This window comes from Symsagittifera roscoffensis, chromosome 4 (genome assembly GCF_963678635.1).
Source record: "Symsagittifera roscoffensis chromosome 4, txSymRosc1.1, whole genome shotgun sequence".
Taxonomy (NCBI): Eukaryota; Metazoa; Xenacoelomorpha; order Acoela; family Convolutidae; genus Symsagittifera; species Symsagittifera roscoffensis.
Window position 1 is genome coordinate 74,097,529 of NC_087065.1, and position 25,337 is coordinate 74,122,865.

The 25,337-nt window shown below is 46.6% G+C and overlaps 1 protein-coding gene across 1 annotated transcript in view; it reads left to right on the forward strand.

Moving 5' to 3' along the window:
• The window catches only part of LOC134843688 (deoxyhypusine hydroxylase-like), a 233,704-nt gene that overhangs the window by 160,840 nt on the left and 47,527 nt on the right, over positions 1-25,337 (forward strand). The gene's annotated exons all lie outside the window — the stretch shown is intronic.

Below are 25,337 nucleotides of genomic sequence, written 5' to 3' on the forward strand. Positions count from 1 at the left end.
GTCCTCTCCTTGCCTGGTAGCTCTTATTATAACTTGAACAAGGTTCTTGCAAAATTATTGAGAAAATTGAGGGCGCAAACATCGAAACCAACTCACTAGATGCGAGAGAAATCTTAGAGAGCACTAATCTTGAGCCCAATGAAAACTTGAGATCTCTAGATGTGAAGAGTTTGTACACAAATGTTCCACTGAAAGACGCGATAGACATAGCTCTGAGAATACTGTATGAGCAAGATGAACCACCATCAAATGCTAGGAAAGCCATGAAGAGACTGTTGAACATGGCAGTTAGTCAAGTCCATTTCAAGTGCAATGAAACATGGTACGTTCAGAAAGATGGTTTGGCAATGGGGGCATCTCTTGCCGTTATTTTAGCAAATCTTTGGCTGAAGCAGTACAAAACTGCACTATCGAGGGATATTCCCGAAATGTTTTTGCCCGAGAAAGATCTTCACGGAATATGTCCCGAGTGCAATAAGCAAAGTCACGTACAGGTCAAAAGGTGTAGAATGTGAATGCTGTTTGAGCTGGTATGACGTAAAATGCGGTGATATTTCAGATGATGAGTATCGAAATATAAGTGAAACCGTCTGGTACTGCAGAAAATGCATCGCAATAAGAGAGAAAAATAATTCAGGGCAACAAGCCAAGTTATTTCTCCGTTACGTTGATGATATAGTGAGATACAGGTGAGATAGTGAGATATCTGTCAAAAACCAACAGATACAGGTACCATACTAAATTTTAGAAGCTGCGCCCCCTTCAGTACAAGAGAAGTGTGATTGAAGGAACTGTTCACCGGATTTTCCGCAGTACGTCAACATGGGAAGAATATGATAAAGCCATGAAAATCAATGAACACCGAAAAGAGGATACCCCAGTTGGACAGCATATAAGGCAGTGTGGTAGTGAGAGTGGTAAGTCTGAGTTTAATTAGAAAATAATCGACCAGGCGTCCAGCAGCATCAAGTTACTTACATTAGAGGCGCTGCACATTAGGAAAGAGAGACCGGCAATTAACACCCGCGACGAGTTTAGAAGTAGGGAGCTGATACTAAGGCTATAGTTCCAGAATCGAAAAATTCTGGCTAAAACAACAAAATTTTGAAACAACTTACATGTTAGCATTAAAATTAGCCACAAAAAGAAAATGTGAAAATTAAAATGAAGAAAACTCTCAGAAATTTGTGACAAAATGTTTTAAAATGTGTAACATTCGTCTACTACAGTCACACATGAGGCTTAAGAAAAATAGGCCCTATAACTATTGGCTCAGGAGTCAGGGACACTATCTCTTGTGTTTTTCCGCCTCAAATCAGTCGGAGCCAATTCGGTTCGCTTGTGACATGAGACTACGACCCGTTACAGCTTAAAGGCTACTACTAAAAACGTCCCCATATTAGAAACGTCCCCATACTTAGGTCTCTAGATACCCAAAATACATGAACGCCGTTAAAAACCGGGTCGGAACAATCCGTTAAGTTGCTTTTTTATTAGACAGTGGAACTTTGATCCATTTCAGATGGATCAACCTAAAACTCGCCTTACCTCAGCATAACAATCATAAAACACACTCTAGAAATTTAAATTAAGGACTCACATGTTGATGCGCTCAAGCACAGGAAGTAATTAAATGGGTGAGCAACTCTAGAATTAACTAAAGTAACTAGATAAGTTCAATGTTTATCAGTTTGAATGGTAAGGGTAAGTTTGAACTCAAGAACGAAGTTTTATGTGGACCATTGGGACACTCAAGCTGTCCACCTTTCCGTCGAAGGTTCACTCTGGTCCAGTTCGAATGATTACTCTCTCGGGAATACTCTGTCTTCTATTTCAGATAGGACAGCTCTACTCTTGTTCACTATGATGGAAATTGCGAATAGCAATTTCCCACTCGTTTTTATCTGACAACTTTCCCGCAATTGTTCTAAAATTGTTCTCTTTTCTTTTTCTGATTTTCAGTTATCGCGAGAAAATCGTGCATGACATGTTCCATTCGAAATTTTGAAAAATTAAATTTCACTACAAAATCAAGTGTTTTCTGCTCTTCTCAAGGTCAAACTTCCAATTATGACCGACTGGCACATACTCCCCGGACTCGAGATCGATGTCCTCATCGCGTGCTGTCTTCTGCCAGTGAGTCCCAGAAAACCGAGTGTTGCTCAAGATACAGTGCCAGTGGTCATTTACAGAAGTTTGCAGCAGACTTAAGCTTATCTACACCCCAAAATTCACAGCCATGTAAAATTTTCACACTATTGCTAAACAGCAATCAAAATCTGCACACACCTGCACCCTTGAATTTTCGCTTTTCAAGCCAATCATTTTAAAATCTCTTTTGTCCTATTCAATCAGGAAATTGTCATGCAGCATTTCGATTTATATAATAGATATAGTATATTAGTAACAATATTTGCTTTGTTAAAATTTCTTTTTCGTGAATCCAAGTTTCACTCGGATTCACACTCAAGCCCCCTTTCCCTCTCAAGACTCAAGATCCATCCGATTTGCCCATTCATCTCGTACTCTTCGCCTTGGAGGTACTGCATCCTGAAGTGCTAGATGCGGCAAACTGTCTCAACAGTTCCTCTTCATCATCGGAACTAATCACAATCTCCTCCCAAGCCTTCAGCTGTTCATAGGATCGCATCCATTCTCTCTGCTCCTGCAATCTCTTTGCTTGGTTGGGTAGTGCCTTCACCCTAGCTTCTCGGTTCAAGCAAAAGGAGTTGTGCAGGCTCAAGCTCACGTTCTTCGCCAGGTCTTCCTCTAGTATCGACTCCCTCGCTTTGGTATTGTCTCTAGACATCTTACCCACTCTCTTCCATCCCGTCGTGATCGCATTACGATGGGTTAGCAGGGGTCTCTTGAAAGCTTCCGGCCCAATCTCGGCCTGGAACTGTCGATACTCCTTTTGATGTTTTCTCATGTGATCTTTCGTTGCCCTGTACAACCAAGACGTCAGTGTCGCCCGAAACCATGGAAAGTACCTCAAGCGACTCCATACGTGCCTGACTTCCGTCGGTATGGCGAATACTTTGCACGCAGTCTCAAACAACTCGAGTCTCCTGCTGTAGTCTATCGCGTATATTGACTCAGCCGTTGGCGTCGTCGCCTCCCGATACTTCGTTATATTCTCTTCTATCCATCTCAGAGCTAACATCGTACTCACTACTAAGAGCGTCACCTTCTGCCGGTGATCCGGTAGTCCGATCGACCGAATCTCTTCCACATCCCACACCAGGCAAAGGTTCTTGTGATCTGGATACCACACCGTTTGTGCCAAACAGTGGCATGGGCATTCCCCATGAGAGATCTCAATGCTCCTGAGATTACGCTCCCCTGAGGCTTCCAAGAGAGGCTCAAGCTCCATCATTTTCTCGTGCATCGTGTCGTTGTCTTCCAGGTTCGGAGTACTTCCCACAGGTTTCCCGATCACGTTTTGTCTCTCGTGATCGCTTGTGTTTTCTCTTTCCAACTTCAGAAGATCTTCTCCCCAGATTTCGCTTAAGTCATCTCTCAATTCTTTTGGTACTGTCCCTTTGATTTTTCTCAACAACTTGTGCGAGTGATGCGACATCCGAGCCAACCTCACGCACTTGGGCACTGAGAAGGCCTTGTCCACCAGTATTCTCTGGCTGGACACTTCCACCATCGCCATGTGTAGCGGGTAGTGACTTCCGCACAAGTTGGCCATCATTGACCCTATCAGCGATTTCGCGTTCAATGGCAAGCCATAAGCTTCGCTCAGGGGAAATCCCATCTCCGCCTCAAGACCAACTTTCCAGCTCCGGATGTGTTTTTGAGTCACCTGCAACACCCCGGGCCATGATTCTACGCTCAACGCCGTCACTAAATGATGTTCAGACTCCAGTCTCTCCAGTGCCTGCAGACCACACATTCTCGAGAAGAATCCTAGAGCTGTCGCTATATTCACCGTGGTTCTCGCGTAACATTCCGCTATTATTTGCACTTCACTTTTCTCCCTTTCTGTGATGTCTTCGAACCAAGTGACCAGGTCTTCTTTTTGAAACGACAGTATTCTGACGCATGACCGTCCATCGCAGATGTGCTCTCCGTTCCCACACGTCGAATCCAGACAGCTACCCGGCTCCAATTTCTTTGCTGACCCGGGGTCGCTCGTCCTTTCGCTTGGCTCTTGCATCTGGGGTGTGATTAGCTTATGTAGCACACTCAACTTCGCCAGATCTTCATCTTCCGTTGGTGCTAACCTCACTCGCTCGGTGGTTTCCTCGATTAGACTCGCATGGGGATGTGGACACCAGGAGGGTCTTAGTAGCTTCCATATCACTCCCAAGTTCGTGGTTAACAAGCCATCTCCACCGCCCATGTTCACTTCAACTCTCTTGTTTGAGCGCGGTATGCTTATCACCTCTGGTGTTTTCTCAAGAATCAGGCCCAGGCTCGGCCCCTCTTTCTCCACCGCGTCTATCTCCATTATTCTTTCTGTCCAAAACTTCAGTAGCTCCGCTACCTCATGGTTTCTGTGGGCTCCTCCAGCTTCCGAGTCTAAGAAGGGATTGTAGGCTATTCCCATCACTCCAGACACATATTGGTATTCCCCCTTCTCACTGAGTCTCGAGTACTGTTCTGACGAGGCCAGGTTACGGTGAACATCATGTTCTTCCTCGAACTTCTTATTAGAGAACCTCCGTACCTCGTCCAGCTTTCGATGGTTCTCTAAGGATAGTCTGGAACCATCTTCTTTCTCTATTCCTGTACTCTGATATACGTTCAAGATGATCGTTGAGACTCTTCTCTCCATGGTTTTACTTCCACTTGCTCTCTGGTGGCATGCCAGGATGGTGCTATCAGACATCATTGACATTGTCCATCTCAAAAAACATGTGGCATCTTTTCGCCTAGCCAGGCTCAAGCCTGAATTGTCCCTGGCCACGTGTTGCATCAGTGCCTGATACACCTCTAGCTTCTTGCTTCCCAACTTCAGCCTGTCATACGAGGTCAATGTCTCCAACTCTATTCCCACCAGACTCCAGGTGAACATTAATTGTCCCGCAGTTCTAACGAAGGGATTCGCCATTAGTGGCGGTGCTGATGAGGATGTTCTCATCGCCTCTTCAAAATGATCCTTCAACAAACTCTGCCAGGACCTCTTCAGATGACTTGCCATCTCTATCTTATTAACCTCGGCTTTTTGCTGGGTGGCCCAATTGCGTCGCCTGCGAGCTATTCCACTGTCCAACTTCTTCAAGCAGTCCTCCATTTCCTTCAATGTTTCGAGGGCCACCCACCACGTCCGGGAAGTGTTCCTCGTCTTGTTCCTCTCCAATGGATCACTCGTCACTTGTTTGCCCATGTCCTGATGTGCCTTCGAGATCCATTCTTTGCCGATCTCCACTTCCCCTACCTGTCCGTTCGTTGAACATCTCTTCACGTTTACCTTCTGAGGCTTGAAGTCTTCTTCTGACGTAGAACTGGTGGAAACCTCTATTTCCTTTTCTACTTCAAGTGGTTTCCTGAGCTCCGAGCTGTTCTTGTATGCCGCCGTCTTGCATCGGGCCAAAACGATGGGCGCCGTCTCTCTCAAGTTTCCTTCCGAAACAGCATCCACTGAAGGACTACCCCATCCTTCCACTTCTCTCTTCCTCTTGCGAGTCTTCACATCTCTGCTCGAGGGTGTTGTGGCTATCATCATTGATTCGACCTCTCCATCCACTCCTTCCAACTCTTGCCTCCCCCCTGCTCGAGCCTTAAGGATATTAGTACTTTTAATCATATTACTAGTCCCAACCTTATCCCTTTTTATATCATCAACCATTTTATCCACAGTTTTTTGTTTCAGAGTAGAGCTGTCCTCACATTTCTCTTTTCTAGTCTTCGATCGTGCGTTCCTCAGCTCCACTAGCTTGTTCAGCAGCTCTTTTCTTGCTTTCTCATCCAGGCCCGTTCCTATCAGGAGCGGTTCCCCGAATCTCACTACTGCGTCCCACAGTTCCTTCTTGAACTTGTCCAGCGTCGTCTCGCTGCCCACTTCTCGATTGAATTCCTCCAGGAACTCCTGCCAAGCGTCATCCTCGAGAGATCCCAAGAATATGTCCCTGTTCCCTTCGAACGTGTTCTTCTCCCTTTCCTCCGAGCTCAAGAGTAACATCCCCATATTGAAGGTCTCACCTGCCAATGGCAACTCTAGGTTCTTCCGCGGAGACGGAATCAGGGGTGGTGTGGCAGTATCTGCCCAATTCTCCTCGCTCAAATCTTTCAACAGCTCTTGAGTGGTGAGCTCCTCCCCTGATGGCCCTGGTCCAGGCGTATTCCCCACTTCCATGTCTTCACCAGCTTCACTGAGAGTTTCATCCATACTCTCTTCTTCTGACTCATGTCTCCTTCTCTCGAGAATTTTCTTAAATCGGTCCTCGACGGGTCCGCTCCTCTTGTCTCCAGGTGTGTCCACGGACAGTGGTGATGGTGTCGCAGGATCCAGCTTTTTGTATTCCGTCAGTGCTACGTGCATTTGACCTGCTGCATCTAGTTCTGTTCCTTCCTGTCTTATTTCCACCTGTTCCAAGCCATAGGGCGCCTTATATTTTCTCGTGGCAAATTTCATGTCGTCCACCAGTGCGACGTGTCCCTCCATCACGATCATCCTGCCATCATCCCATATGGGTAGCATATTCTCAAGTCCTTCCTTTTCAAGAGTCCTCAAGACTTTCCGCACCTCATATCCAGGGGGCTGCGAACCTCTTTTTCGCTTGCGTCGTCCACGAATTTACCTTCCTCTCGCTGATGTGGAAGTAGACTGCCGCCGTGTAGCCGATGAACAGGGGATCCCAGCCATCCGTGAAATGCCTCTGCGTTTCCTCCGTCATCATCTTCGCCATTACGGAGGGAACCACCAAGGGACTATTCATTCCCAAGGTCATCCTCCTGACTGTCGGGAACTCAGGCATGGTGACTGGTAGGATTTCTTTCTCCATTATGGCCTCCAGCTCCCTCTTGACTAGTGCAAAGCACTCCTTCCAGGCGGGGATTCTCAAGACTTCTCGTCCGTTGGCCGTCAATGGGTTTAGGTTCCAAAACTTTGGATACATTTCAATGGGGCCCTCTCGCTTGCCTCCCATTCTGCATTGCATTTGTCCCCTGAAGTTGCACACCATCATCTCAGCATCTTTCACTTTTCCGAAGAGTACCGTGTTGCTCATACGCGCCCTGAGCACCTCCTGCTGACACCAATTCAGCGCTGTACCATCCAGTACGCTGATGAGACTCAAGTGCGTCACCGAGTGACGATACGTTATCACCAGGGGATCTGGAAACGCGTACGTCACTGCTGGACCATAGATGCAGGTCACCACCTCCTCTAGACCCCGGATTATCCCCATTGGGTCCGACCTCATTGCCAGGCACAGGTCCGTCAACAGAGGCATCCCTCTGTTCGCCTTCTCCCATTCTTCTCTCGAGGTTGGGTTCTCATCTTCACCCGTCATGTATCGATTCTGCATCATGAGGTATTGCACCAGCAGTGTCTTCAACCCTGCGGCACACTTGTAGGAGCTGGTTTCAGTGCTCGTGTGGACTCTCCCCATAGACAGAGGTTCTCCATATTCCATTAACCGATGAAACGACACCAATTCCCCATGGGTCAAGAGTACTAGTGCCAGATACCCATCAACTCGAAGTGTCTCCACTCCTCGACTAAACATGTATGCTGGGCCCATGTTGAACAAGTATCTGGGGTAAACCAAATACAGGGCCAAGAGCAGGCTGATGGACATGCCCAGTATCTCCTGTACGAAGGCTCCGAAGATAGTCGCCGTGGTGCCGAACACTCCTGCCAAGAATTCTCTCTCCCAGCAAGGACTCAAGAACTTGAGAATCTCGTAATCTCTCCTAGTCTTCAATTCGCCGTTGGCGTGCTCTCTCCAAAATCCTCCAATCGTCACTTCATTGGCGGCCGAGACAAATCTAACCACCGTCATGTCTCTCGTTTCCGCTAGCTCCAGTTGCTTCTCTAGAAAACTCCAGATTTGTTTCACGAGGAGTGGTGCTTCCTCCCTCGTTTTATTCGTGACGTTCTCCAGCCTTGGTGTCAGGAATGGCCACCAGCCATTCCCTTGAGTCAAGCGATATTTCATCGATTCTAACTGTTTCTCCGTCTCGACCACATTTCTTCTCTCGTTGCTGGGACCTCTAGTCCTGCTGGTGGAATTTGCGACTTTCACATCCATACTCCGGAACCACAGGCTGGCCGTCAACTGGTTTATCGCCGGGTGGTCGTCCCCGATGACTGGGCTGAACTTGAGTTGTCTAGCAAAGTTCGATATCTCTAGCAAGAGTACCTCATCCAATACAATCAGGACGTCGGCCAGTCCGTAAAAGCCCCTCAGTGCATGAGATATGTCAGCCCATGCCGCCGGCAATTCTGATTTGTAAAGCCTCAAGTTCAATGGCTCCAGCTCTCGATTGGGGGCTGCCATCAGAATCCGCCATTCACTCCCTTCTGCTATCAGGATCAAGACCGCGTACACGAATTGTAGGGCGGGTGGCATACTTGCGTATCCCGGGGATGTGGTAAACACCACCTTCGTCTTGGACCCAAATCTCGAGGCTACGTTCTCTTGTACCTCATTCATCGCCGCAAATAACGCCTGAATAGCCTCCCATATCTTCTTTGATGTCGGAATTTCATCCCCCTTTAGTTGCTCAAGAAGTCCCATCGCGTGCAGGTGATCATTCATCCCTGCAAACAATAGCAGTTCAGGTTCACAGGGCATCTCCGACTTTATTGCTACCACTAGAGTCAACATCTGATTCAATTCGGCTCCTGGCAAGGAGTATACCAGAGTCTCCGGCCAGAACAACTTGGGAGACGTTCCTTCGAAGTCCGATCCCGCCACAATGACTACTCTTGCCGCAGCTGGATCTGTTCTATCGTAAACTGCCAGAGTTTTGGCCAGTTGGGTGCCACCACAGGGCTTCCCGTACCTGGGATCTTCCGCCAATTTTGAGCCTTCGTAAGCGGCGTCTGGCAATCCCGTTCCTCCCGGATTGAGTAGCTTGTCTACCACCTTCAACTGTGCCGGGGTTGCCAACCTGATTCTGGCGATGCTGGTTCGGTGCTTGGGAGGTTCTGCTATAAGTCCCGGACTCCCCAGCAGCTTGAGAGGTCTGTAATTAATGGGTCCCATGATCGTTTTTGTGGGAATTCCCGTCAGGTCTGTGGTCTCCATCAACTTCGCCCTCGAGAAGTGCGCCTCATGAGCCTTCAACCAGTCTATGCAATGATGTCTATTCAAATCCTCGTGCGACACTCGTTCGATCCCCAGGGTTTCCGCCAACTCTCGTCTGCATTCCAAACTCTCTAGATCCAGTTCCTTCACCTTCTCAGGATATCTCAAGCGGGCAGTCTCCATAGACTTCTTTTCTCTCCTGCCATCTGCCACCACCACAGAGGACATCGCCGAGCCCGGAGGTGTTGATGACTCTACCTCCTCCGACTCCATTGGCGTGGCACTCTGCAATCGGGTCTGATTGCTCCTTGAACTGTCTCTAGTATCAATTCTCGCTCCCAAGCGACCAGCCAAGGCCCTCGAGGCAAGGAATGGTGGGTTGGGAGGTGGTCCTAAAGTGAATTGGGCTGTCTCCAGCAGGTCCGCCTCTAGCGTGTTAATGTGTTCCTGGAAGACGTCGTTCAGCCACTCCGCTCCCCTTGGCCTATCGAAATGGATTCCATCTTTTGAGGTGTCTTCAGGGAATCCCTTTTTCTCCATACGTTCTGCTATGTCCAACAGCCTGAGAGGAAGCACACTCTTCCGGTGTATGTCTCGGATCATCTTGTTCAGGCTCCGCACCTTCTGGTTCATCTCTAGGGCGTGCTGATCAAACATCATGTTGTAGGGGACCGTGCATACCGTCAGCAGGATGGGGTCCATCTGGATCCTCAGTTCCTCAAGAAGGCAGCTCATCTTGTCGCACAGCCTCGCTACTTTCCTCGCTTCTCCCCTTGACACGTCGTTGGTCCCAACCATCAGGGTCACTGTGTAAACTTTGGTCATCCCTAGCATGTCCAGGGTTGCCAACATCTGTGGCGTGGCAGCTCCAGCGAAACTCAAGACTCCTGTTTGCCAATGGGACCGTATCTGGGTCAACACCCGCACCAGGCTATCCCCTATAATTAGGTGAACCGCACCCTCTGGCACACGAGGTGGCGCTAGATACTCCACCCAGGCTGCGTCATGGAAGCAGTCCCTCCTGGTTCCCTGTTCCGCACTCCAGTCCAGCCGATTGTGCCTGTGGTAGTTCCCTTCTGTATTCTTCTTATGGCTCGCGATCACGACGTTTCTGACCGGCTGTTCCCTCCAAGTTGGGGGAAGCTCTGGCCTTGTCGATCTTTCACGACTCTGCTGCTGCAATTTCTCGCCCAGCTCCTTCAGGCGCGATGAGGCGCCACTCACCTGGCTGCCACTCGAGGTCGAGGTTGGGGTATATCCGGGTAATACCACATCCATCAGAGGGCGTACAGGTTGGGTCTCTAGGTTGCGCAAGGAAGGCGTCACGTCATTCGGTATCCAGACCTCCAAGCCTTCACTCATGTGTTCCCTGGCCTCGCGGTCAAGGTTGAACCGTCCTCTAGCCCTGGGAGCTTCATCCACCTCCATGCGCGACTCCGGCCTCGAGCTTGTCACCACTCGTTCGTTAGACCTGGCTCCCTTTTGTGCGTCAAGCTCGCGTTGTCGCTGTTCTATCCTTTCCAACTCCGACTTTAGTTGATCACGATTCGCGACGTTCTCCCGCACCCTTAGCTCCTGCTGATGTTCAGCCCTCAGCATCTCAAGTAATTTCAACGTCTGATCTCGCTCGTCGACTGCCTGGTCCCTCTCCAGCTGAAGCTTCTCCCTATCCAGCTTCGCCTGATCCCGATCGAGGTTCGCTTTATTCTTTTCCTTCAGCGCCTTCTCAAGCTCTTTCTTTAGGACCCCCAGATCCTGATATGCCTCTGTCGTCTGTTGCGCTCGCGACATCGACGGCACCTTACTCGAGCTCTGGCCTGTGGATCTTGCTGTTGGTCTCGTCGGTAGCGGAAACTCTCCTGCGCCGTGTTCGGTGTTGTTACTCAGGCCAGGATTTCTTGCCAAGTCAAAGCCCCTTACTCCTCCATCCGCATTCCAAGATAACCATCTGGTCTGTTCTCGATTTGATATGCCCTCGGTGGTGTAGCCGACCATCAAGACAGCCTCCGTCGCAGACTCCCTGCACTCACCCTGGTCCTCCAACTGGAGGATCGCATTCAGCATCACCGCCATTCTCTCGTCTATCTGGGTGTAGTCCAGGTCCCTCAAGCGTCTGTACAGCTCGTCAAGAGTGGGCTTCTTCAGAGCCGCGGGCACGGAGTTCCAGAATCGGTCTGCCATTTTTGCAACTTCGGGATGTATATAGGTAGATGTTAACCAGCTCAAGAATTACCTTACCAACTCAAGAATTACCTTACCAACTCAAGAATTACCTTACCAACTCAAGTATTACCTTACCAACTCAAGTATTACCTTACCAACTCAAGTATTACCCAATTCAAGAATTCTCTAGAAATGTTCTCTTGCAACTACTTGCTGTAGATTCGGATTATCGCGTGTTCAATCAAGATTCTCTCTTTTTGTTTCTCGCTTGAGTGTAGTTGGATTTTCAACTTTGTTTTTCAAACTCGATCTGAAAACAGAAAGCTTATTAAAACTTAGCATGTCACGTTCCTAACCTAGAGACCCCCCTTCTACCCATATGGTTAAAATCTTATCATTCTCATATCACTTAAAGCAATTCGATTGGATTTTCCTTTAAGAACATGCAGATTCATTTTATGTTTTAGCACCATCAATTCTTTCTTTTAAAATTCAATTGTCATGCCAATCACATCTTAAGATCCTTTTACCTGCGCCGCACCCCAGTACCTAACTCAAGACTCCTCCCTCACACCCGACCTGATGCCTCCATGTACCCGACTCAGGCGATGCTCAAGTAGTACTTCTTGTGAAGATGCACCATTATCTCTGTTTCTGCAAAGACCACATGTAGGATAGCGTACAATTCCCTCGAGCTCATTTTGCCCCTGTTTGGGTCGTACACCGGCATCGAGACCTCCACTATTCCTCTTTCAATCATGAAGTCACGTAGTCTTGTCAGTGCCAATATCACGTGTTCGGGATCAATTGTGTTTCTGTCGTTGACTCTCGTTACTAGGAAGCAGAGGTATTTGCCCGGGACTTGTGCCACTGACGGTGGAAGCGCTGCTATGCCTCCCAGTCCTGGCCTCTGTCTGAACAGAAACTCTACGTTCTGGTACTCTCTTTTGAAGTCAGCCTCCAATCTTGATTTGAAACTCATGTCCGCCGTGATGCAGATCGCGCTGGTCCTGTTTGACAGGATGAAGTCGCTATCCGTTATCATGATCTTCTCTGAGTATTCATTGGGTATTTCGAATTTCGTTTTGAAATTCCTTCCTATGGTAGGCTCTGGTTCTTCTTCCTCCAGTTCCAATCCGCTTGTTTCCCTCACTTCCTTGAGCTTCTTTATCATCAAATTTTCGGTGTGGGTAAGTCCGACCCCCACTCCCCGGACAAAAATATTTATCGACGTCCCCGTCGATGTAGTCGGGTCTGAATTGTCCTTGGGGATGTCCAGTGGCCTGTCTGTTGCTGTCCATCCGAAAAGAGGATCCTCTGTCTTCATGTAATTTGCTGCTGATACATCGATTTGCTGAATGCTTTGTCCTTCGCGGCTCTCGTCTTTGACATCACGCATCCACTCTAGAATCCTCAAGTTCGTGTTCTCCCTCCTTTCTATTTCACTCTGCTCGAGATCCGTCTCCAATTCTGGCGTCGAGTAATCATCCTGCGGATAATGTCCACCATCGTCAATGACCTGCCATTCCTCTTCGGCTTCCAGTTCGCCTGCGCTTAGTAGTTCATCGCCCAACTTGTCTGGCTGTATCTTATCGATCAAGAAGTCATCCCCGTACCTATTGTACCTCATGCCTGTTCGTTTACGATTGCCAGTCCTGGTTTCCGGTGGTGTTGGTCGATCCGGCTCCATCCACTTCGGTACCTCGTTTTGCTCTGGGTCGTTCCAGTCTTCTTCTACAAATGAACCTGCATCCGACTCCACTTCTATCTTTTCGTTGTCGTCCAAACTCAAGTTCTCATTACCATCATTTTTCTCTCTAGTGCCTTTCTCATTCACCTCGCACGCTGGTTCCACCACCAGGTACTCAAGACCTTCCATGTCTTTTGGTAGGCACCAGTCCTCCGGGGACGGGACATGAGGCTTCAGATTTTCGTAATGTGCTGCTCGCCCTGTACTCAAGCGATAGAACCGTCCTTGTTGATGTACTTCCGTAATCATGAACGGTCCTCTCCATTTCTTGAGTAGTTTCTTTGTTCCCTTGGGCGGTATGACATTTTGGAAGACCCACACGTATTGGCCCACTTCGTATGGCTTTGCTCTTAGTATCTTTTCGTCATATTTCTTGCGTTGCCTCATTTGCGCTTGCGCCGTGTTTCTCCGACATAGCTCGTTTAGCTCTTGTTGTCTTTTGATCGCTTCCTTCACGTATGCTTGAGGTGACGTCCTCTTCCCCTCGTACTCCGGGTAGAAGAATGTTATAGGCATTGCCCTTTCCCTGCCTGTCAACATCATGAAAGGACTGATACCCGTCGTTGAGTGCTGAGTACTATTATAGGCTCCTACTACCTGTGGCAGGTATTTGTCCCAGTCCGTCATGTATCTCGAGCAGTACACCCTGAGCATGTTGACCAGTGTCCTGTTCTGTCTCTCTACCAACCCATTGGTCTGTGGATGATAGGTCGTCGAGTGCGCTTGAGCAATGTGTGATCTCTTCATCAATTCTTTTGTCAAGTCCCCCACAAAAGCCTTGCCGTTGTCCGACTGGAAAGTCATTGGACAACCATACCGCGATATCCAATGCGTTATCAGGTGATCACATGTCTCCTCTGCCGAGGCTGTCTGGCACGGAACCGCTTCCGCCAACTTGGTGAAGTGATCTATTATAACTAGTATTTGGTTATAACCCGACTCCGTCATGCAGATTTTCTGATGGTCTATCTGCACCACTTCATTGAATTCCGAACTCTCGACAGACTTGAGGGGAAACTTCATCTTCCTTGGGTCTTTTACTTGAAGGCATGCTAGGCAGGCATTCACCCATCTCTCGCAAGCTTTTCTCATTCCCGGCCAATCAAACCTGTGAAGTATCCTTTGTTGTACTTTATCTATCCCCTGGTGGCCCATCTGGTCGTGTGATCTGAAAAGCACCTCCGTTTGGTACAATTGTGGTAGTATGATGAGGTTGTGTTTGTGTAATATTTTTTCCTCATCTCTTCTCTTGCACGCTACCACCCCTTCAGCTGTGTGATAAAGTAAATCTCTCTTTTCTTTGTAGAACTGGCTCAAGATCTTGTAGCTGTCTTCCTCAAGTTCCCCCTTCTCCTTGACTCCCGAATGTATCCATTTGGAGAGGTTACTTGTCATTTTGTCATTCTTCTGGGCCCTTATTAGGTCAGACAGTCTGTATCTCGCCTTAACGTGCTCCTTTAGCGCCATGATCTGTCCATTCATTTCACCAGGGTTGTGGATGTCATCGCTCAGTTTCACACATATCATCCTTTTCACGATTTTCATGTCGTCTTCTGGTACCAGATTCGTTCTGACGTTTGAGTTGCACGATAGTTCTCTTAGTGGTTTTCTTGAAACTGCTATTTTCTCGAGCTCTTCACCACCTCGTACCTCTTGTATTTCCAGATTGTACGTCCCTGAAGATGGATCCGTCTGTAATTCCCTGTCGTGCTGTCTTATCTTCTCTTCCGCCAGTATCATGCATAGACTGTCTTGGTCTTCGCTGCTCTCATCCGAGTCTTCATCCCATTCTTCACGCTCCCCGGACAATTTCCCTTCTCCGGTTTCGTCTTCTTCCATGAATCTGGACCACTCCCCGGACTCTTGATCTAGTCCCAGGTGTTCAACTTCTTCTCTGAATGTTACTTTCTTATCCCTGACTTTTGTCTGCTCCAGAATTTTTTCGGGGATTTTTTCAACTAGTGATCGCACAACTTCCTTGCTATCAGTGATGCTTCCTTTTGAGACGTCAGTATTGTTCACTGTTTCTTCTCTCCGAAGTATGGTTAGTTCCGGTGCCTCCTGACCTTTCCCTTGGATCACGGGCTTGTCATCTGATAGTTTCTCAAGCAACCTCATTAAGTCTTCATCTATTCGGACCGTTCCCTCCTCTACCAGGATGAGATCATAACCTTTTGCCTTAAGTGTTTCCCTCACGATCTTGGACTTGAGCATTATTCCTATCGGAATCCCTCTGCTTTTCTTCAAGATGGTCTTTTCAAGAGGCTCTTTCGGCAATTCGGGATGATCTTCAATCGGTTTGCCTGATTTGTCCAGCCATCTCGTGAGTGGAAGACTGTCGTACATTTCTTTGTCCATGAAGGAGAAGCCGTCTTTGATCTCAGGTCTGTCCGCCTCTCTTTGTTCTTGCCTCTCGTAGAACTCCGTCTTCTTACTCAAGCTGTCAGCATTTTGATGTTTATCTCGTGTTCTGTGCTCAATTATCATGTTGTATCCATCCAAGCGAACTATCCACCTCCCAATATAGCTCTGGTCCATTGAGTACGTTTTCAGCCAGCTTAGTGCTCGGTTGTCGACTCGCAGCTTGAAGGGCTCACTGCCTAGGTATGCTCTGTATTTTTCGACAAAGGTGACCACCGCGAACATCTCTGCTTTTGGTGCTCCGTACTTCATTTCTGTGTCACTTAGGACCTTGCTCCCGTATGCTATTGGTCTCAAGACTGTCTTCCCATTCCATTCTTGTTCTTGATGGAGAATCCCAGAAATAGCGACTACTGACGCGTCCGTGTCTAGCACGTACATCCCCTTCTCTGTCGGCATACCCAGTACTGGTGCCTCACATAGCTCTTTCTTTATTCTCTGGAATGACTCTTCTGCCGCGTTGTTCCACGTGAACTTCTTGCCCTTATGTCTCATTAGTTGTTGCATCGGGTATACCTTGTCCGCATAGCCCTTGATGAATTCTCTATAATAGTTGGCGAAACCCAGGAAGCTCATCAGCTGGTGCTCCGTCTTCGGTGATTTCCAGGTTAGGACTGCTTCCACGGCGTCTGGATCAGGTCTGATGCCGTGCTTATCTACCATCCTTCCCAAGTATTTAATCGAGTCCTTGAGTATCTCGCACTTTGATGGTTTACACTTCAGCCCCGATCTTTTCATGCACGCGAACACCTCGTCAAGCCTCTCGATGTGGTCTTCTAGTGTCGGCGTTGCTATTACCACGTCGTCCACGTAGCACATTACCAGGTTGCCGTACTTCTTCGTCACGCCTATCAACGCGTGTGCCATCAGCCGCTGAAACGTGGCTGTTGCATTGCAGAGTCCAAACGGCATCCGTTTCCATTGAAACAGACCCAACTCGCAGGCGAACCCTGTCTTGTCCCTGTCTTGCTTCCTTAATGGTACCTGCCAAAAGGCCGAGCCTAAATCAAGAGTCGTAAAAAATTTCGCATCACCTAACTTCGAGAGGCTCTCATCAATTCTAGGTATGGGATAGGCATCCTTCACCGTGACGGAGTTCAGGTATCGAAAGTCACAACAAAACCTTAACTGGTCGCCTTTCTTTTTGGCCATCACTACTCCACACGCCCACGGTGACTTGGATGGTTCTATCATGTCATACTCTAGTAACGTTTCGATTTCTTTTCTACACGCGTCCGATTTGTGTGGGGTCATGCGCCTCGCCCCCTCCCTGTGTGGCACCGCGTTTTCCTCAAGTTCTATTTCATGTTCAACAAAATTACAACACCCGATATCCGCCTTATGCCTTGAAAAAACCTCCTCGTTCCGCTCTAGTACGTCCTTGATAGCTTCGAGCTGTTCATCTTTCAGTTTGCCCCTTAAATGTTCAATCTCCGGCAGAACCGGTTTATCAGTTTGCATTTCATCTAGTGTGGGTCGCTCTGGAAAGTTCGAACAGCTCGAAAGCCCATCGTCCGTTTCTGACTTAAGTGATTTGATAAGACTTGAAAAATCTTTTATTCTCTGCAATCGTCTCAAGATACAAATTTTGTCCCTGTGATTAGGACAATCAACAACTTCATTTTGTTTTGAGTTTTCAATTGTTTCGTATCGAGTTTTAACTGGTAAAGCATATCCCAGCTTCCTCCCTCTCTGTATCGTGATCGGTATATCAAGGGTATTCAACAAGACACTGACGCAGAGGCCGCTCTTCGTTATCGAAAATGATCTTCCTAAAACAGCAGCGCTTTGACTATTGGGATTCGGAACTATACACACTTGCTTGTTGTCACTTAGTTCATTATAATTTTTCATCCTCAAGCTTACGATTGCCGCTTCATTAGCTTTTAACCTCACTCTCCTACTCAAGAATACCGGTGCTTTGTTTTCATTCGCCATTATTAAATTTACCGGTTTGATTGCGTACCTCCTATCCGGGTTCCGTATCCTGAACATTGCATTATTTAGATCAATCGTTACGTCGAAATTCCTGATGAAGTCTCTGCCCAAAATGAATTGGTCAGATTCATCTAGGTTTTCTACCACGATGAAGCTCATCCACAGGTTACGTTCCCCCAAATTGAGGGCTATTATCGGCGTCCTGCCCAGCACCCGTAGGGCCCCTTTGTTTGCAGCTGACAGCCGTATTCTCGAGTCTATCAAGTCACCTTTGTCAAAGCCCATCTTTTCCCATGTTTCGATTGGTATGACGCTCAAGACTGCTCCCGTGTCAAGTAATCCACGCAACTGAGTCTTTTTGCCATTTATGTCTAGCACGTGCCCTGTCACGTCTGCTTCCGTCCCGATGTGCATTGCATCTTCTTCAAGCATGGCACAGTGTCCGATCGATCTTACTTTCAACTCTTCTTTCCCTACATAGATTTGTCCAATTAGGTCTTCGTCGCATGTTATCATCGTCTTGGTATAGATGTTGATTCCATCTATATTTAGCATGACCTCGTGTGGACCATAAGCTTCAGTGTACCTATTATCAACACGTACCGATTTGCTGCCCCCTCTCGTGAGTAGTGCCCTGAGCGCTCTAGAAGTCGTTTGTGGACTTATTCCACTCAAGTAGTCTGCATACACGTCAATGTGCATTATCGTCTGGTCGCTCGGCTCGCTCAAGTTTCTGGTTACCTCGTGTCCGCCCACTGTGATTATCGACATTATTCTTGCTCCGATTTTCGATATTCCAAAAGGTTTACCTGTCACCATTTTCACGGTGTTACAATTCCCGGTCTTCATTGAGCCCGTTCTAGCCTCTGGTATTGAGTTCGATCCGGTTAATGCTCCGTTAAAATTCTGTCTTTCGATCTCCAACTTTAGTCGTTGCTCTATTTCTTTCGCAGCCAGATCTTGTTTCACTTTGGCAATTGCTTCCGTCGCCGCTTTCTCATAATTTATCTCTAGAGAGCTTCCGGCCGCGGACTCTAACGCACCGCTAACATGTGTCACAGCTTTCACTGTCTTCGTCGGCAATTCGGTGTTTGGTGCCCCCAAGTTCCTAGATTCAAACTCGTTTTGCCTGTTCCGCTGATTCTGCACCGCCGCTAATGCCAACTTATGTTTGGGGTGATTCTGGTCCTTGACCGCTTCCCAGAACAAGGGACAATCCATTCTGAAGTGCCCCTCCTGGTTACAGAAGAAGCATCTGGCGCCTATCTTGATGATTAAGCCATTATAGTACTCGTGTTCCTCCATCTGGCTCATATCCTCTTCATCCGGTGCATAACCTAGGCTCTTCATGCCTTGTTTGTACGTTGTGCAGTCAGCCACATGATGATCCGCTGACCCGCAGTTCGCGCATGATCTGCGCTTGTCCATATCATCTCTAGGTTTGTACCATGATGACCTCTGGGGTTGGCTTCCCCCTTGCGTGTTCCTGTTTTCGGAATATGAGTACTTCTTAGGTTTCATCAGCATGTATTCTCTTGATTTCTGTCTCATTTCTTCTGGGGTGGGTGCGCTGTCCTTCGACAATGTGTAGTATGTCGCTAACATTGTCCTTAAGTCATCACTTTTCACCCCATCGATGAACTTCGAGGCAATGCTAAAGTTCCGTCTATTTGTCGACTCCTCTGGGTCACTCCTCCTTCTCAAGCTCTCGAGGTCATCTAGGAACCGATCTATTGACTCGTCGTCCCTCTGCCTTCTCTTTTCAAATCGCATCATCGCTTGGTGACCCTTCATGCCTGACCCGAATCGATTCAGCAATATCTCGAAGATCTTGTCCGCGGTGTCGCGTTCTTCCTCCTTCTTTGCGACCACGCATTTTAATGCCGTTCCTTCCAAGTTGCTCAGTATGGCTGTACATGCTTGTCTTTCGTCACTCAAGTTGTCTTGTTCTAGATGTAATCTCATCACTTCCACCCAAGTGTCAATGCATCCATCGGAGTCGTCCTTGAATTCTTTTGGCTTCTTGAATGTCTTTCTTGATTTTCCCTCTCTCCTGTCGCTCGAGTCAGTGTTCCTCGTGGCGAAGGCCTCTAGAGTCCTGTTCATCATCTCCCAAGTGCTGGCCCATGTCATAGCATCCGGTCCTGTGTTGCTGTTAGCTGTTGAATCTCCCGGAGCAGTCGTTGTATTCGACGTTCCATTCTTCATTATTGTTTTCGCAGCTGTTGGTGCTATGCTTATCGCATCCCTGGTTAAGGGCAACGGTGTCGATTGTCGTTTGTTCCTTTGTGGTTCTGCAAAGTCAACTCTGGTGCCTTGCGTACGATCCGCTGCCGGTCTTTCTTGTGGAGTAGAACCTCTCAAGATTGCATCCAACTTTGCCTGTATTTCACACGAACTCTCGGCTTGACTCCTGCTCATTGTGTCCATTCTCCTTTCCAGGCTCCCTAATTGGCTGTTGACATCATCATATCGGTTCTTCAACTGTTGCATGTCTGTTTTGATGTTCTTTTCTCGTTCTTCATTGGTGGCTTCTACCTTATCTGACATTTCCTTGAGTCTCTCATCTGTTGCCTTAGCTAGGTTAAAATAACTGTCTAGATACTCGTGCTTGTTGTATCTTATCTCCTTTTTTATCACCTCTCTGTCTTCTTCACTGTGCTTAAGTCTTTTGTCAATCTGATTTAATTTCGCCAACAAGTCACCCAGCTCAATGTTAGTCTCTTCATGGTCAGCTGTCGGTCTCTCTTCGGCCGTAGCCTCTGCTTTAGCTTGTTCCTCTCTTGGATTGGCTTCTGAGGTCTTCGTGCTCACTGTCCCAAACGTTCGTGCTCTTTCTGCTTTTGGTTCTTCAGTCACGTTTTCTTTTGTTTTTATTCCGAACATTATTCCCAATTTTTCCGTAAAAGATGTCCTCTTTACTTGAGAGTCTTCTTTCACCGTTTCTTCGGTGTTGCCTTTTGCATCTTCCGCGTCATCTATCGGTGAGAACTCTATGGGTTTCTGGTTCGGTTCCTCTGCATTGGGCATTGGAGTTGACTCTGTCGCCATCTTCCTTGTTTCATCCACACTTTGATCGGGTGTCTCTAGATCAATCTCGATGGTGGGTTCTACTCGCTCCCCTTCCGTGCCCTCTTTCGCCCTGTTCTCCGCTGTACTCCTTGTGCTGACCATGTTAACTGAAAAGTTCGTCTTCGTTATCTTTGGGCCCGTTGATGTCGTTCCGCGCAGCGATGAATTATATTTCGTGTTTGATCCACTTGACCTTTTTTCGAGCGCCGGTACCCTACTCCGCCTCATTATTTCTATTTACAACTGCTTCTATTTACAATTTTATTATATACACGATTCTATTCTGAGGGTAAAAAAAATATTTTTTGTGGTAACAAATTCTGTACAACGTGTTAAAAACCTTATCCAATTCTCTTTCTAAAACCTCCGAAAAATTTTCCTTAATTTGGTCTTAACCCTACCTATTTCGATTTGTCTTATTCTGTCTTAAAACGCACTTGTTGTAATTTGACTTCAATTTCTATACCGTCCCAAGACTATTCGTCACTATCACAGTACTCTCCGTTAGTGTCCTAAGACCCTTGTACCAAGACCACTGTTCCAAGACTACTGTCCCAAGACTAGTGTCCCAAGACTACTGTCCCAAGACCAGTGTCCCAAGGCTAGTGTCCCAAGACTACTGTCCCAAGGCTAGTGTCCCAAGGCTAGTGTCCCAAGACTACTGTCCCAAGGGTAGTGTCCCAAGACCAGTGTCCCAAGACTACTGTCCCAAGACTAGTGTCCCAAGGCTAGTGTCCCAAGACTACTGTCCCAAGACTAGTGTCCCAAGGGTAGTGTCCCAAGACCAGTGTCCCAAGGCTGGTGTCCCAAGACTAGTGTCCCAAGACTAGTGTCCCAGGGGTAGTGTCCCAAGACCAGTGTCCCAAGGCTGGTGTCCCAAGACTAGTGTCCCAAGACTAGTGTCCCAAGACCACTGTCCCAAGACTGTCCCAAGACCACTGTCCCAAGACCCTGTCCCAAGACCACTGTCCCAAGACCCCTGTCCCAAGACCCTGTCCCAAGACCACTGTCCCAAGACCCTGTCCCAAGACCCTGTCCCAAGACCCTGTCCCAAGACCACTGTCCCAAGACCACTGTCCCAAGACTTCTTCGGTCTTGTCCCAATACTCGTCACGGAGTGTCTTCCTCGTTGTAGGGTCTTCTTGAACCACCGTACCTTGTACCACCACTCAAGCTCTAGTAAAATTTTCCCAAAAACCCTCTCTTAAAAGCCAAATGCTGACCCCCCTCTTCTTTTTGGTTGTTTCTATTTCAATGTAGGTGCGCAGGTATCTTGTGATCACCTGTTCGTATAAAACCAAACACAAATCCTCAATAAAATGCAACAAAAATTTTAAGTAAGAAGAATAATAAAAACAGAAAAATGAGCCCACCTAAAATTTAAAGGTGACCAATGTCTACCTTTCGTCTAAAAAAAATGTCTGGTACCTAATTGCCACGCGTTTTCCTCCCCCCACTAGTGATCTTATGGGGTATCACAAAAGCTGTCTATATCCGGTCCCCCCTACCAAACCAACCAGCGTACCAGCCTTAACTCGAGTTGGATTTTGGATCTCGACCTAATATTACCAACGCGTGTTAATTTCTAATGTAACTAAGTCAACGATGTCGACTAATTAGTTACTCTAATTTCCCCCTTTTTGCAATTTACAACCGCCAACCTCTAGCCTAACCAGTCCCCCTTCTAACCTCCCCCCTTTCTAGCCCCCCTTCTTAAGCCTAAAAATTACTTTAAGCGCCGGGTGCTAAACCTCTCAAGAGAAAACCGTAGACCTGTTTCCAGGCCTGCTCAAGTAAAAACGTTCCTCAAAACTGGGGGATTTCGCTTATCCAATTTTACACTTATCTCCTATAATGTAATGTGGATTCTAACGATACCCGTTCTGCCCAACTTGAGAACTCGAGAATTCCCAAATCCTTCTTGGCTGCTTTCCCACTCGACTGGTCACCTGTTCCAGTCCAGTCTCCTATTGGTTCAACCAAGTGTCCCTGAACCACTTTCCCACTCGGCTGGTCACCTCTTCCAGTCAAGTCTCCTATTGGTTCAGCTCAAGTGTCCCTGAACCACTTTCCCACTCGGCTGGTCACCTCTTCCAGTCAAGTCTCCTATTGGTCCAGCTAAGTTCCAAGCTATCTGAAAACCCTTGACAACGCCCCACTTCGGGCACTTTATTCAGTTTACTGGTTTAAATTGCTAGGTTGATCGAAACGATCGAACTTGTAAAACAGTATGGGTATACTATTTAATTAATATAAAGGTTTGATCCAACTAATCTGGTGTCAAAGTCACTGTCTTTTTTCGTTTTATGGTTTTTGTTCCTTTTTCTATTCTTTTTTGGTTTTTGTTTTGCTTTTTGTCTTTTTGCTCGTGTTTTTGTCCCCCTAGTTGCCCCCCTTTACTCGGTTAGCTAAGCCTCGTTCGGAGAGCGTACCAGGAAATTTTCTCGAGTTTTCTTAAAAAGCTATCACGGTACAACCGGAAGGTTTGCACGTTCCTGTCGAACCGTACCGCCGGTACTCTAGAATGGGCATTCAGCCCGAAGCTGTCTCAAGTGGGTTCGACTCCGTAGTCTTGATGTCGTAAACACCCAGGAGCGCCATAAAAACACTATGTAACATTCGTCTACTACAGTCACACATGAGGCTTAAGAAAAATAGGCCCTATAACTATTGGCTCAGGAGTCAGGGACACTATCTCTTGTGTTTTTCCGCCTCAAATCAGTCGGAGCCAATTCGGTTCGCTTGTGACATGAGACTACGACCCGTTACAGCTTAAAGGCTACTACTAAAATACCCCCCCACTCTAGAATTAGAAACGTCCCCATACTTATGTCTCTAGATACCCAAAATACATGAACGCCGTTAAAAACCGGGTCGGAACAATCCGTTAAGTTGCTTTTTTATTAGACAGTGGAACTTTGATCCATTTCAGATGGATCAACCTAAAACTCGCCTTACCTCAGCATAACAATCATAAAACACACTCTAGAAATTTAAATTAAGGACTCACATGTTGATGCGCTCAAGCACAGGAAGTAATTAAATGGGTGAGCAACTCTAGAATTAACTAAAGTAACTAGATAAGTTCAATGTTTATCAGTTTGAATGGTAAGGGTAAGTTTGAACTCAAGAACGAAGTTTTATGTGGACCATTGGGACACTCAAGCTGTCCACCTTTCCGTCGAAGGTTCACTCTGGTCCAGTTCGAATGATTACTCTCTCGGGAATACTCTGTCTTCTATTTCAGATAGGACAGCTCTACTCTTGTTCACTATGATGGAAATTGCGAATAGCAATTTCCCACTCGTTTTTATCTGACAACTTTCCCGCAATTGTTCTAAAATTGTTCTCTTTTCTTTTTCTGATTTTCAGTTATCGCGAGAAAATCGTGCATGACATGTTCCATTCGAAATTTTGAAAAATTAAATTTCACTACAAAATCAAGTGTTTTCTGCTCTTCTCAAGGTCAAACTTCCAATTATGACCGACTGGCACAATGTTACATAATAGTTTTTACATAATTCAGTGATATTTGTAAAGTTTTGATTAGTTCAATTTTTAAAAATTTGAAGTAATTATGTGTGTGACACTTTTTATGATCTCTGATCATTTTGTCTAGATAGTTTAGAAATTTTAAAACCTGTAGATGCACAAAATGTGCGAAAACGTTTGTTTGAATTTGCAATTTTAACGCATTCTCAAAATAATTTTATTCACTTGAGTGTGTTTTACATTGTTATATTGAGTTAGGGAGAGTTTTTAGGTTGATCCATGTGAATTGGATCAAAGTCCACTGTCTAATAAAAAGTAACTATACATAAGGTTCCGACCCTGTTTTCGACGGTGTTCGTATTTTAGGTATTTCGAGACCTAAGTATGGGGGCGTTTTCATTTTCTAGAGTGGGGGAGGGGGTATTTTGGTAGTGGCCTTTAAGCTGTAACGCGGTTTTTAGTCTCATGTCGCAAGTGAACCGAATTGGCTCCGACCGCTTGAGGTAGAGAAACGCAAGAGATAGTGTCCCTTACTCTTGAGCCAATTGTTATAGGGCCTCTTTTTCTTTAACCTCATATATGACTTAATTAGGCGACTGTTACAACTCTTTTTGTTTAGTTTTATGCTTTTCCTTAAACTGTTTTTTGTCAGAGCGGAAGGTTCAGAGCGAAATTTTTTTGCTGAAACGTTTGCTGATTATGTTGGTCTACTGCCTTAAACAGGCCCACCCACGAGCTCCAAAAAAGTCTTTTGTTGTTGTAATATTCATTAGAGATGGATTGACTTCTTGTGTTTGATAATTCAAGTCTGAGATGAAAAATTCAACTGAAAGAACCGGTTGCGATAATGGCTCCTGCTGAAGCGGCGGCTTCTTTATTTTTCTGTAAGATAAATGCTCTTCCTGTGGGAAAATTGATTATCTCTAAATTTTTTCTCTTCCCACTTATTTTAGTAGAGAAACAACTAAGGTTTTGGGCAAAGTCGAATTTTGAAAATCACATTTTTTGTGTTGCATCAGTATAGATAGCAATATCATTCAATATCAAACTCATACCTCCAGCTTTAACTGGGCTCCTAATTGTTTTTATCTAGACTTACGAAATTGTTGATTCACCTAGTGTTTTTCAACATCCTATTTTTTTCGATTTATGTTTGATATATCTCTATGTTTGATATATCTCATTCAAGCGAAAATATAGGACAGTTGTAGGGAGGCGATAGAAAATACCACAAATAGTTTTCTAAGGTTCTGTTTGTTTAGTGTCATCTTCCAGTGTTTTTTCTGTGTTCA